Source organism: Pseudopipra pipra, chromosome W (genome assembly GCF_036250125.1).
Source record: "Pseudopipra pipra isolate bDixPip1 chromosome W, bDixPip1.hap1, whole genome shotgun sequence".
Taxonomy (NCBI): Eukaryota; Metazoa; Chordata; class Aves; order Passeriformes; family Pipridae; genus Pseudopipra; species Pseudopipra pipra.
Window position 1 is genome coordinate 6,470,050 of NC_087580.1, and position 12,002 is coordinate 6,482,051.

Here is a 12,002-nt window from a genome sequence, read left to right on the forward strand (position 1 = left end):
ATAGTCAATATGCATCAATAGTCAAAAGCCTGCAAGGTCAGGACTTCACACCTTCAGCACTGGAGGGAGGGAGGGGCTCGACTCCTCATCAGAGGTATCATGCAAGTCAAAAGCCTGCAAAAGTCTCCTAGAATGCATAAATCATCAACCATTTCAGTCTCTGACAGAGTGTGAGGAGATAAAACCCCATGGAGGTTTTTTTGGGGGTCCCTCCTTGAGGGACCAGCTCAGCCTGTATCTGTGTTTCTTCACCAGGAATAAAATGTTTTATTGTTTTTACGACATCAGAGACTCTGCCATGGGAAACCTGGGTTGGAAGCAGTGAGGAAACCTGGTCTGACTGTGAGAGTGGGAGTGTGGGGAGTCACAGGGGACCCGTCGGGTCACTGGAGCTGCTGCTGCTGGGAAGGGGCCTGAGTGTCAGCAGTGCCAGTCTGAGCTGGTGGGAGAGTGACTGCCAGGGAGTCCTGGGAATGGTGAGCCTGGGAAGTTCCCTTAAGAGTGTGAGGGGGATCTCATGTGCAGAGACCCCCAGGAGCCCCTTGAGCCTCTCTGCTCATGGCAAGGATGCAGAGAAGGCAGAGTTACTGAACACCTTTTCACTGACAAGACCAGCCTTTGATGCAGGGCTGCTCTCCATCCCTTCAGCCCTGAGCCTGGCCCTTGAGATCTGGGGGCATTTGACACCCGCTGGCTCCTTTGATCCCCTCTCCCATCCCTCCCAGAGCACAGGGAAGGACTGAGGGGCCTTGGCTGATTGTCCCTGACCCTCCCCTACCCCGACACCAAGCTGTGCTCCTTGGGGACGGTGCTTGGACAGCCCCAGTCAGACCCTGTTTCCCGCTGTGCCCCCAAACCACCGGGTGCCCCAGGGGATGTGGGAACACACATGGACACGGGAAGGCACCCGTGGATGTGGGAACACACCCACCCAGACAGACACAGAGCATTTGTTTTGCTGCAGGGGTTTATTGATTCTTGCAGGGAAATTGCCAGGGCACCCAGGGGATCAGGGGGGTCCTCCAGGGATGATCATCTCCTCATGCCGCTGGAGGGGGCCAGGACACGGGTGTCACCACCACTTCCAGTCCTGAAAGACAGAGCCCCAAACGTCACCCCCGGTGTCCACAGGGACATGGCAGGGGCCAGGGATGGCCCTCAGCAGGATGGCACCTTCCCGCCCCACTCTCCCTCCCTCCCCACCCGCCTCACAGGCCCCTCTGGGCTGGGACCCCCGTGGGCACAGATCAAGGACAGGCACTGAGCGGGGGCTCCCGGCACCTGCCACAGCCTCAATTCTCCACTCACCTTTGGCCACATTTCCGCAACACCTTCCATCCTTACAGGCCCCTGACCACACACAAGAGACCATTGTGGGGCAGCTGGGAAAACATCTCAGCTCAATGACTTGACTACTTGCCTTGCATTTTCCCCAGGAGCCAGCAGTGACCTGGAAGATTTTCCTTTTGCCCTTTTCTGCTTCGTGCCTCATTTGTTGGAAAATTGAGGAACGTTGACTGAGGAGGGGCCCAGGGGAGGTGAAGCCGCTCAAGAAAGAGGCATTTACAGCCCCTCAACACCAAAGGTCCCACTCTGGACTGTCTCCTTCCTCTGGGCTCTGCTTGGGGAGGCCGTGGCTGGGCCTGCACCACTTGGGGGTTGCAGTGCCCGCAAATGGGCTGGAGCCGGGCACTGCCACCACCCCAGCACTTCCCTGGGCCCAGCCCTTGTGTGCCAGGGCCAGCATTGCCCAGTGCTCCCCAGTGCCTGCCCACACTGGAGATCCCAGTCACCCGCCTGTGCCCATTGCCCGTCAGCCCCTTTATCTCCCAGCTCCCTGTTTCCCTGATCCCGGGGTCCTGGTGCCCCAAGAAGGGGGGCAGTGCCAGCCCCAGGTTCAGTCAAAGAGCTGGAGTGGGAACAGGGACAATTGTGCTCAGACACGCCGGGTTTGGGGCTGGGTTGAGCTCTGGGGTGTCCCAGAGGGAAAGCTCTGGAAGGGATGGGCAGGAGGACATGGGTGGATCAGGCTTTGGGGGCTGTTGGAGGATGGATTGTGTTGTGTGGGATTGTCCCCACAGGGTATGCAGCTGCTTTCAGCTCCCTGCCCACCCCCTTGGCACCCCCAGGGGCCTGGGCCCTTCCAGGGGCAGCTGCCCCGTGCAGGAAGCTGGAGGGATGCCGGGGAAGGTGGCTGGATGGGTGCCGCAGGCGGGATGGACTCTGTGCCAGGGCTGGGCTTGTGGCCAGGGCTGGGGGCTGTGCCCAGCCGGGCTTTGCCCCGGGGGCTCTCGGGGAGGGGGCAGGGAGGAGTCCCGGCAGGGATAAATGTGCTCCTGCCCTTGTGCAGCCTCAGCCAGCGCTGCCCAGGCCCAGAGGAAGATGAAGGTCGCTGTGCTCAGCGTGGCCCTGCTCTTCACCATCCTGATGAGCCCCCCGGCAGATGCCAAGGTGAGGCCCCCATGCCACGGCCATGGGCTCAGGGATGGGCCCCTTCCCAATCCAGGGGCTCCCCCAGCACTCCCCAGCACCCCCAGCCCCGGGCCAGGCCACTTTCTTCTGGCCACAATTCCCTCTCTCCTTCCCCTTCCCTCAATTCAACTCCTGCTGCTGCAGCTCCGCTTCCTCACGGGATGCTTGCACCCGGCTCCGTCCTGGCACAGTCCCACTGCTTCCTGCTCTTTCTGACCCCAAATCCCACCTTTTTGGGCCTCCCTGTCCCATCCTCTTGGTCCCCTGGGGCATCTCCCCACCATCTCCTCTCTTTGCCAGCCAAGGCAAAGGCCCAACCCAAACTGGGTGGAACTGGGCCAAGCCCCACTGGAGTCCAAGGAGGACAAACAGGCCCAAGCTCCACCCTGGGCTCAAGTGGGACAAGGCCTGGCCAGGCTGAACTGGCACCAACTGGGAAATGCCCTGCCATGGCCCCTTCCCAGGGCCTTTCCTCCAGGCTTTGCCCTCAATGCCTTGCCTTTCCCCCTGCACTGGTGTCCCCAACTTGCCTGGGAGCCGCAATCCCAAAGAGCCCCGCTCAGCCCGGGGGGCAGCCGGGGCTGGAGGGGGTGGGGACACCCGTGTCCCCCCCAGCCCCACAAGGCCAACCCCAACCAAGCCTTTGCTCTCCTCCTGCAGCCCGTTCAGGCCGGCGGCGTCCAATGTGGGGAGGTAAGTCTGGGAGTTGGGGGGCACCCAGTGTGGGAAGTGGGGGGCACTTTGGGCCCCCCATCCCTTCCTGGCACTGGGGACACCCCAGTGCCCAGTGATGTCTTCTTGTCTCTCTACAGGGAACCCTGACCAGCGTGAGTACCAGGGCTTGTGCTGGGCCCAGACCCTCCCCTCTGGTGGCCACCACCCTCCAGGCCATCCCAGCGCTCCCCAGTCCACCCCAGTGTGCACCGGGGAGGCCCTTCCTCAGGGCCCCCACTCTATTCCCACACACCCCAGTCCACCCCACCACACACACACAGGCCATCATTCCCACACCATTTCTTCCCTTCTTTCTCCTCTAATCCTTCCCCTGTCCCACCGCCCATGACACTCGTGTCCAGAAATCCCCTTCCTTGACACCTCAGTCCCAAACCCCCTCCAGTCCCTTCCAGTTTTCTCCCCTTCCCCATTTCTCCTGCCCCCACCCCTGCCCTGCTTCATTCCCTGGGTCCCTCAGCTGGAATCCCTTCCTTCTCACCCGCATCCCCCACAGTCCCATCCCTTCCACACCCCAATGCCCATCCTGTGGGATCCCCAATTCCCCCCACTTCACCCTCTTTGGGTCCCCTCCTCCTCCCCCCACTCTCCTGCAGGCCCTGAATTCCCCTGGCTCTCCTTGTCTCCATCCCCACCCTGGGCCCTGCAGGAACAGGGATCCCAATGGGAAACTGGGTGCAGTGGGGCTTGGGGGAGCAGAAGGGATTTTCCCCCTCAGACCAGAACCCAACCCTGGGCTGGGGGGTCTGGGGACACCCGTGTCCCTCCCCCAGCCCCACAGGGGCCAATCCTGCTTCAACCTTTGCTCTCCTTCCCCAGCCAATCTGGGTAATAAAAGAACGTGGATGTATGGAGGTAAGTCCTGGAGTTGGGATGTCCCCAGTGTGGGAAATGGGGGGAAATGTAATCCCCCCATCCCTCCTGGGCCTTGGGACACCCCAGTGACCAGTGACACCTCCCGCTCTCTCTCCAGATAAGATTCGATCTCCATCGAGTGAAGAGGTCTGAGGTGGGTACCCCGAGTTCTGCTGGGCCCAGACCCTCCCCTCTCATGGCCACCACCCTCCCCAGCATCCCACTGTGCCCCAGTCCAGCCCGGTGTGTCCCAGTCCAGCCCAGTTTGCCTCAGTCTAGCCCAGTGTGTCTCTAACCCTGCCTTTGTCCCCAGCCCCCCGTGGCTGACCAGGTGGAGCTGATGCGCCAGTGACGCTCGGCTGCCTCTCTGCATGTCCAGGTGAGAAATATGGGAGGCTCCTCAGCCCCCCAAAGGAGCCTGGCAGGGCCCTGGGGGGTCCCTGAGCCCTCTGCAGTGGGCAGAGCTTGGGCACAGCAGAGGGACACGCAGGGGGTTGTCCCTGCTCCGTGTCCCGGGGCAGCTGGACAGAGCTGCCCCCAAGCCTTGCCTTGCACTGGGGGCTCTGCAGACCCCCAGGCTCACCGGGAGGGCAGGGAGGGGCTCGGGGAGGTGTCAGAGCATCCCGGGCTCAGGGGCTCTGGGGCCACATGGATCTCAGCATCCAATTCCCTTCTCCTGCCCCAGCTCCCTGCAGACAGATGGGGTGGGGACAAGGCCCCTCCCATGTCCCTGTGGACACCAAGGGTGACGTTTGGGGCTCTGTCTTTCAGGACTGGAAGTGGTGGTGACACCCGTGTCCTGGCCCCCTCCAGCAGCATGAGGAGATGATCATCCCTGGAGGACCCCCCTGATCCCCTGGGTGCCCTGGCAATTTCCCTGCAAGAATCAATAAACCCCTGCAGCAAAACAAATGCTCTGTGTCTGTCTGGGTGGGTGTGTTCCCACATCCACGGGTGCCTTCCCGTGTCCATGTGTGTTCCCACGTCCCCTGGGGCACCCGGTGGTTTGGGGGCACAGCGGGAAACAGGGTCTGACTGGGGCTGTCCAAGCACCGTCCCCAAGGAGCACAGCTTGGTGTCGGGGCAGGGGAGGGTCAGGGACAATCAGTCAAGGCCCCTCAGTCCTTCCCTGTGCTCTGGGAGGGATGGGAAAGGGGATCAAAGGAGCCAGCGGGTGTCAAATGCCCCCAGATCTCAAGGGCCAGGCTCGGGGCTGAAGGGATGGAGAGCAGCCCTGCATCCAAGGCCATGGGGATAGTGGGGGATGAAAAGCAGGATGGGAGCCAGCAATGGGAGCTCACAGCCCACAAACCCCCGTGTCCTGGGCTCATCCCACAGCGTGGGCAGCAGGGGAGGGGGGTTCTGCCCCTCTGCTCCGCTCAGCTGAGACCCCTCCTGCAGTGCTGCCTCCAGCTCTGGGCTCCTCTGGCTGTCTGCAACGCACCCGCCCGCAATGGCAATGGCTTCGGGGGATTGTCCTGTGCAATGGTTTGAGCCACCACAAAAATCCAAAATCGAATTTCCAGGCTTCCCCCACCCCTTCCCACAATTTTATCTCAACACCGAAGAGAAACTTTCAGGCAGACACCTCTATGGGGTCAAGGGACGTATATACATTTATTACTATGCAAATAAATACTATACAAGCTAAAAGCAACTATATATATATATTAACTTCAGTTATTGTACCTTATTCTGCCCATACAACCCTTGGCCAAAAGGGTCACTCTGTCTTTCCTGGACTCACAGCACTCCATTTTCATGGCTAAACACCTTGGAGAGGGCCCAGAGATGGCCCAGGAAGGAATGTGGGGCCTCGAGCACATGAGCTGTGTACAGAGGCTCACGGGTGTGGAGACAGAGGACAGAACAGGAGTAGCCTGGGAGGGCTTGAAGGGTGGTCTCAGAGATGCTGGAGCTTTCCTGCATCCTGGAAAACAGAATGAGAAAGAAATAATGCCACAAGGGCGGCTGGGGAGGTGCAGACTGGGCAGGAGCAGAAAGGAATTTCAAGTCAGGAGCAGCGCTGTGCTGCAACACAGCTCTCCTGACTCTGCCCATGCACTGAGCCTTGGGAATGCCCAAAGCTCTTCCCTCTCTCCGTAAAAGGTTTGGTTCCTCATTATCCTTTGGTGTTGGGGGGCACCTGGAATCTGGCAGGGGCAGGGGCTGCTCTGTTCGGCCTTGGGGCTCCTCCAGCTTCAGCATTGCTGGATGCAAACACTGCCCCTCCCAATCCCCTGAGCTGTGCACAGAGTGGGTCCTGATTCTCCCCAGGGGCTTTCTGGCATTAGGATCAGCCTGAGCAAGGTCACAAGCAGTGTGGGCTGTATTTACTCCTTCTTTGTTTTATTCCATCAGTCCAGGTCCTGGGAAACGCATCAATAGTCAGGAGACAGAGGAGGTAACTAAAAAACTAAACTGTTATTGGAATAAAAGGGAGAGTCCCTTCTAATACTCGAGAGGATCCATCAAGAAACACATTCTGTCCTTCTGTTCATGGACCATCTGTCAAGTCACTTCTACCTCGTGTTTGGAGATCTCTCCTTTGAATATGGTTGTGAACTGTCTCTTTTTCGGGGTCTTGTTCGTCCCCGTTTAAACAAGAGGCTGGATTAAAACTTTGTCCACTTTTGATCTCTGTGTCATTTTGTTCCCTTAAACAAGTTCTGTACTGCAATGATCGTGCATTAGTCATCTGTTTAGAGGCTTTTTCTTTTAACAGTGCCTTAACCTGCTGTGGGACTTTAATAAATGTCCTCCTGTCGTTAACTTTCTAGCCTCAGTTACCATTTGGGCAGTAGTGGCACAGCTTTGGACACAGTGGGGCCCTCCCCTTACTGCTGGATCTAGAAGCTTGGAGAAATAGGCCACTGGCCTACGAGAGCCACCGTGGTCTTGTGTTAGCACTCCTTTTGCGTGTCCCTGTTGAACATCTCCATAGAATTCAAATGCTTTGTTCAAATCTGGAAGAGCTAAAGCAGGGGCTTGGATTCATTTCTTTTTCAATTGTTAAAAACTTTCCTTCTATCAAAAACTGTCCTTCTCAGCCAGGGCCCACTGAGCAATTTATCAAGGGTTCTGTTGTGGTGGGCCTGTGACATCCTTGGCAATCCATCCCCATTAGACAATGGACCTCTTCTTCCTCAGGGTCCATCTGCTCCTGTGGACATTCTCTTTTCCAATGTCCCTCCCTTTTACAGATCCTGCATTGGTTCCTCCCTAGCTCAGGTCGTCCTTGTGTTTGCTGAGAAGAGGGAGGAGTATTTTGAAGAGGTTTGGGGGTCCAACTCTCCCTCTTGGTTCCCCTTGTCCTCTCATCCCTCCTCACTTAGGTTGAAGGAACTGAGCCCTTACCTTAGCTTTCATTTGGGCTTTTTCATCCTCCCTCCTTACAGAAACTGATTGTGCTTTTCTATTAGTTCTTCTAAAGATTTAGTTTGCCACTCTTCCTCTTTCTGAATGCTTTGTCTGATGTCAGGCCGTGATTGAGTGACAAACTGTGCTTTTCATCAGGTTTCAAATGCAGGGCCTTTGGGGTCTAACCCTCCTGTTTTCTCAAGGTGTCCCTAAACCTCTCCAGCCACTGGGTAGGGCTCTCATCTTTCTCTTGGTGTAGAGGCACAGCTTTAGACATGTTATTTGTGCGTGGCACTGCTGTTTTATTGCCCTTATTAAATCTGCTCAATAATCTCTCAGAGGGCCTAAGTGCATCTGGTTGTCCAGATCCCACTTTGGGTCTGCTCATGGAATGGCATCAGCCACTACAAGGGCATTCTGTCCTGCCCCACCCACAGCTTGTGGGTGCTCATCCTCCCACATTTGCTGTGCCTTTTGTAATATCATTCACTTTTCCTGTGGTGCAGAAAGGATTCCTATCCAGAAATCCCAATCTTTCCAGCTGTAATCTGGACTCCCTAGATATTCATCTATTCTTTCTCCTACTCCTGTAGGATCCTCCAAATAAGATGGAAGCTCTTTCTTGAATTGTAAGTTGTAAGTGGCACTATTACAGAACCAGAACACCCTCCTTGCCCCCCAGCAGGCCCTGTCTCAGTGGCATTTGCAGCACTCCAGCAGCACACTGCCTTCCGCCCTTGTTTTTGGAGGGCACAAGATTAGACTTTCCTCCCCCCATCACTTTCCCTCACAAGGGCACTTTCCTGCAAACGATGCTGTCGTTCTGGCTGTCTGTCCCATTGAGAAGGTGGAGGTAACTCTTGAAACACATGCCAGTTTAAATCTTTCTCCTTTTCCTTTTTAGTCTTGCTTTGGTTTTCTCCTTCTTTCATATGCTCTTGTTTTATGGAAGAAGTTTGCTTGAACCACGCATCACCACAGTCTTTTTCTCTTGTTTCCTTCCACTATCATCTAAAAAGTTACACAGGGTCTGGATCAGACCTGCATTGTAAGACCCAAAATGTGGCCACCTAAACCCTCGAGGCAGTGGGTACTGCAGCCAACAAAAATAATTGTATTTCACTCTTAGCTCCTTAGTTACTTCTGTTGGTGGGTTTATACTATCCCCAAATTCCAACGTTTTACCTCAGGAACTATCTGGAGGAATATAAGAGTTGTCACCCTTTTTGCCACATCCCCTATCTGGATTTTTGCCCCTCTTGGGCACCGACCTTTTGTCCCCCTTGGGCATTTTCCTTTTGCTTCCCCCCATTCCCACATTTACTCACTGATGAGATTCCTCAGTCTTTCCCTGTCGACTCCTTTCCAGATTATGACATTTCCTTACCCTTTCTTCCCCTCTCGCCTGTCTCTGCACAGTCTCAGGAACCCAATGAACTGTCCCATTCTGGCCACAAATGAAGGGAGTTGATCACCAAACTTCAAAGCAGGGGCTTCCCTATCCCTTGCAGCTGCTGGGTTCTCTTGTTCCTCAGCAAACTATACAGATGCTTCAAAATGGGGGTCAAAGGCTGCTTCAAAATGGAGTCAAAGGCTGCATAAACAGTAACTTTCTACTCTACTGCTAAACCAATTAGGACTGTAGCACAAGTTTTGCAAGAACAGTCTTATTATTACTTACACCAGGCAGGGAGTTTCCAGCACAGGATGAATTGTCTTTGTTAGTCTCTTCTTTATCTTGTGGTTACTTCACATGTCCTTGGAGGGCTCTAAATTCTGGATTCCATGTGTCCAGATTTTAGTTCCCCCAGGATTTCTTCATTGAAGCTTTTAAGTTTGAAACTTAAAGTTTCAGTGATGTAATGATCAACTCTGACAGTAACTGTCTGTGAAAACAAGTTTGGCACCAAGCTGACTGAAGTGGGAAATTTCTTGAACGAGGTGTTTGTTCCCTCTTGAGCCTCCTTTTGCTACGAGGGGATTTCTCTGATGGTTCCCTGTTGGCTTCCATTACCCCAGGAGCTGGTTCACCTCTGTGAGACATCAGCTGTGCTCCAGTGTGGCTGTTCCATCTCAGAGTCACCTCAGAGGGGCCCTCACGGGTACCTTGTCCCTCTAAGTTTTTCATGTTATCCCACAGATTTCCTGGAACAAGCCTGATCTTGTGCCCCTCCCCCATCATGTCCAGTTTAGAGCCCTGGGACACTGTGGAACCTCATGGAACCAAGGGGCCACTGGGACACCACAGGGCTTCATGGAACCCAAGGGACCCTGGGACACTGTGGGGGCTCATGGAACCAAAGGGACCCTGGGACACTGTGGGGGGGCTCATGGAACCAAAGGGACCCGGGGACACTGTGGGGGCTCATGGAACCCAAGGGACCCTGGGACACTGTGGGGGCTCATGGAACCAAAGGGACCCTGGGACACTGTGGGGGCTCATGGAACCAAAGGGACCCTGGGACACTGTGGGGGCTCATGGAACCAAAGGGACCCTGGGACACTGTCAGGAGCCTCGTGGTGCCCAGGGCTGAGGAATCCCGTGGGTGCAGGTGGCTCAGGGAGCAGCTGCAGTTGGAGCTGTGGGATGAGCTCTGGGTGAGGGGCCTCAGACCAAAGGCCGTGAGCTGCTGACCCTGGAGCAGCCAAGGGAGAGGACACTTGGAGACAGGGCAGGAGCCCAGGACTCAGCAGGAAGAGCAGTTTGTGTTCTTGGAGTGTGAGGGGATAAAACCACATAGAGGTTTTTGTTGGGGGTCCCTCCTTGAGGCACCAGCTCAGCCTGTTTCTGTGTTTCTTCTCCAGGAATGAAATGTTTTACTGTTTCTAAGACATGAGACTCTGCCATGGGAAACCTGGGGTGGAAGCAGTGAGGAAACCTGGTCTGACTGTGAGAGTGGGGGGTGTGGGGAGTCACAGGGGATCCGTCGGGTCACTGGAGCTGCTGCTGCTGGGAAGGGGCCTGAGTGTCAGCAGTGCCAGTCTGGGCTGGTGGGAGAGTGACTGCCAGGGAGTCCTGGGAATGGTGAGCCTGGGAAGTTCCCTTAAGAGTGTGAGGGGGATCTGGTGTGCAGAGACCCCCAGGAGCCCCCTGAGCTGCTCTGCTCATGGCAAGGATGCAGAGAAGGCAGAGTTACTGAACACCTTTGCCCTGACAAAACCAGCCCTCAGGGATCTCTGGCCCAGGAGACCAGGCTATAGGAATGTTGGAAGGAAGACCTTGCCTTGCTCAAGGAAGATTGGGTCAGAGAAAACCTCCAAAAACTCTCCCCCCACAAGTGCGTGGGACACTTGATGACTTCCTGTCACCAAGGGGACCCTGTGACACTGTGGGACCTCGTGGTTATCAGTCTCTTCCAAACGTTGTGTGCAACTACAGAGAGGCAAAACAGTGGAGCCTGAGCGTGTTGATCCAAACTATTCCCATCTCACCTGAAGATGTCCCTGCTAACAGAGGTCCTGTGTGTTCCCTCTGCTCTCTGGGCACTTGCATCCTTTGAGAGCTGCCCATCACTGGGGTAGCCAAGAGCACAGGGCGGGGGATCCCCTGGAGGGGGAGCAGAGACATCTTTCCTAGATCACCTTGCTCAGAGCCCCATCCAAGCTGGCCTTGAATGTTTGCAGGGATGGGGCATCCACCACCTCCCTGGAAACGTATTCCTGTGTTTCAGCATTCTCACTAGAAAATAGTTCTTCTTTATCTCTAGTCTGAACTGTCCTGGGTTATAACACTGAAAGAGGAATTTTCCCTTCCTCTGCTTTCCCTGTAAGAGAAAACAGAGCTCGGAGGGGGGAAGGGAGGTCATTAACATCACAAAAGATGTGGCTGCCCTAGGTTAATTGCCAATTAACCAGGGGCGGGGGCGGTTTCGGGGAGGAGAGTGAGCAGAGGTTGTTTGGGCCAGGAGACGGAGGGACTGCTTTTCGGGCTTTTCTGGAGAAAAGCCTGGGAGCCAGTTGTCTTTCCCCTGGTTCTTTCACCCTGATGAGATCTGACTTCCAGCCCTGCGCTGCCGGTGCCTCGTGACTCTCGCCGGGGCCGGGTACTGTTTTCTTTTCCTGCTCCCTTTTCATCGGAGAGGTCGGTGCTTGCCGGGAGGGAAAGGAGGGGGGGCGGGGAGCCTTGGAGACATTGCCATCTGGGAGCAGTGGGCCCTCTTGGGGGGTGAACTGTTTTTCTCCTCACCCCCTTCCCTTCGTGGAGGACAAAAGGGGCCCCCCTATCTCCCCCTCCCGGGTTTCCCCTGCGGGCCGGGACTGCTCCCCCCAGACCCCTTTTGTTTGCCACGTGGTGACTGCCGGAGCCCGGCAGCGCCCCCTGCCGACCATGACCCGGTACTGCAGGTCCTGCACCTTCCAGCGATCCCACAGCGCCCCCTGCCGACCACGACCAGGCACTGCAGGTCCTGCACCTTCCAGCGACCCAACAACACCCCCTGCACCACGATTAGGACTGTGCTAAAGGACAGAGGAGTATCCATTCAAACTTGTTGTTGTTCTTGTTTCTTGTTACTGTTTTACCAACATACATGTATCTTTTAATAAAGGGTTGTTTTTTCTTCTGTTTTTTCCACATTTCCCTC

General features: G+C 55.8%; 1 long non-coding RNA gene across 1 annotated transcript; it reads left to right on the forward strand.

The window, feature by feature from the left end:
- The first annotated feature begins 4,023 nt into the window (after positions 1-4,023).
- On the forward strand, positions 4,024-4,488 carry LOC135406490 (uncharacterized). Its single transcript, XR_010426289.1, has 3 exons — positions 4,024-4,059; positions 4,178-4,213; positions 4,373-4,488. It is a non-coding gene; the product is annotated as an uncharacterized LOC135406490 (long non-coding RNA).
- Positions 4,489-12,002: the final 7,514 nt, after the last annotated feature.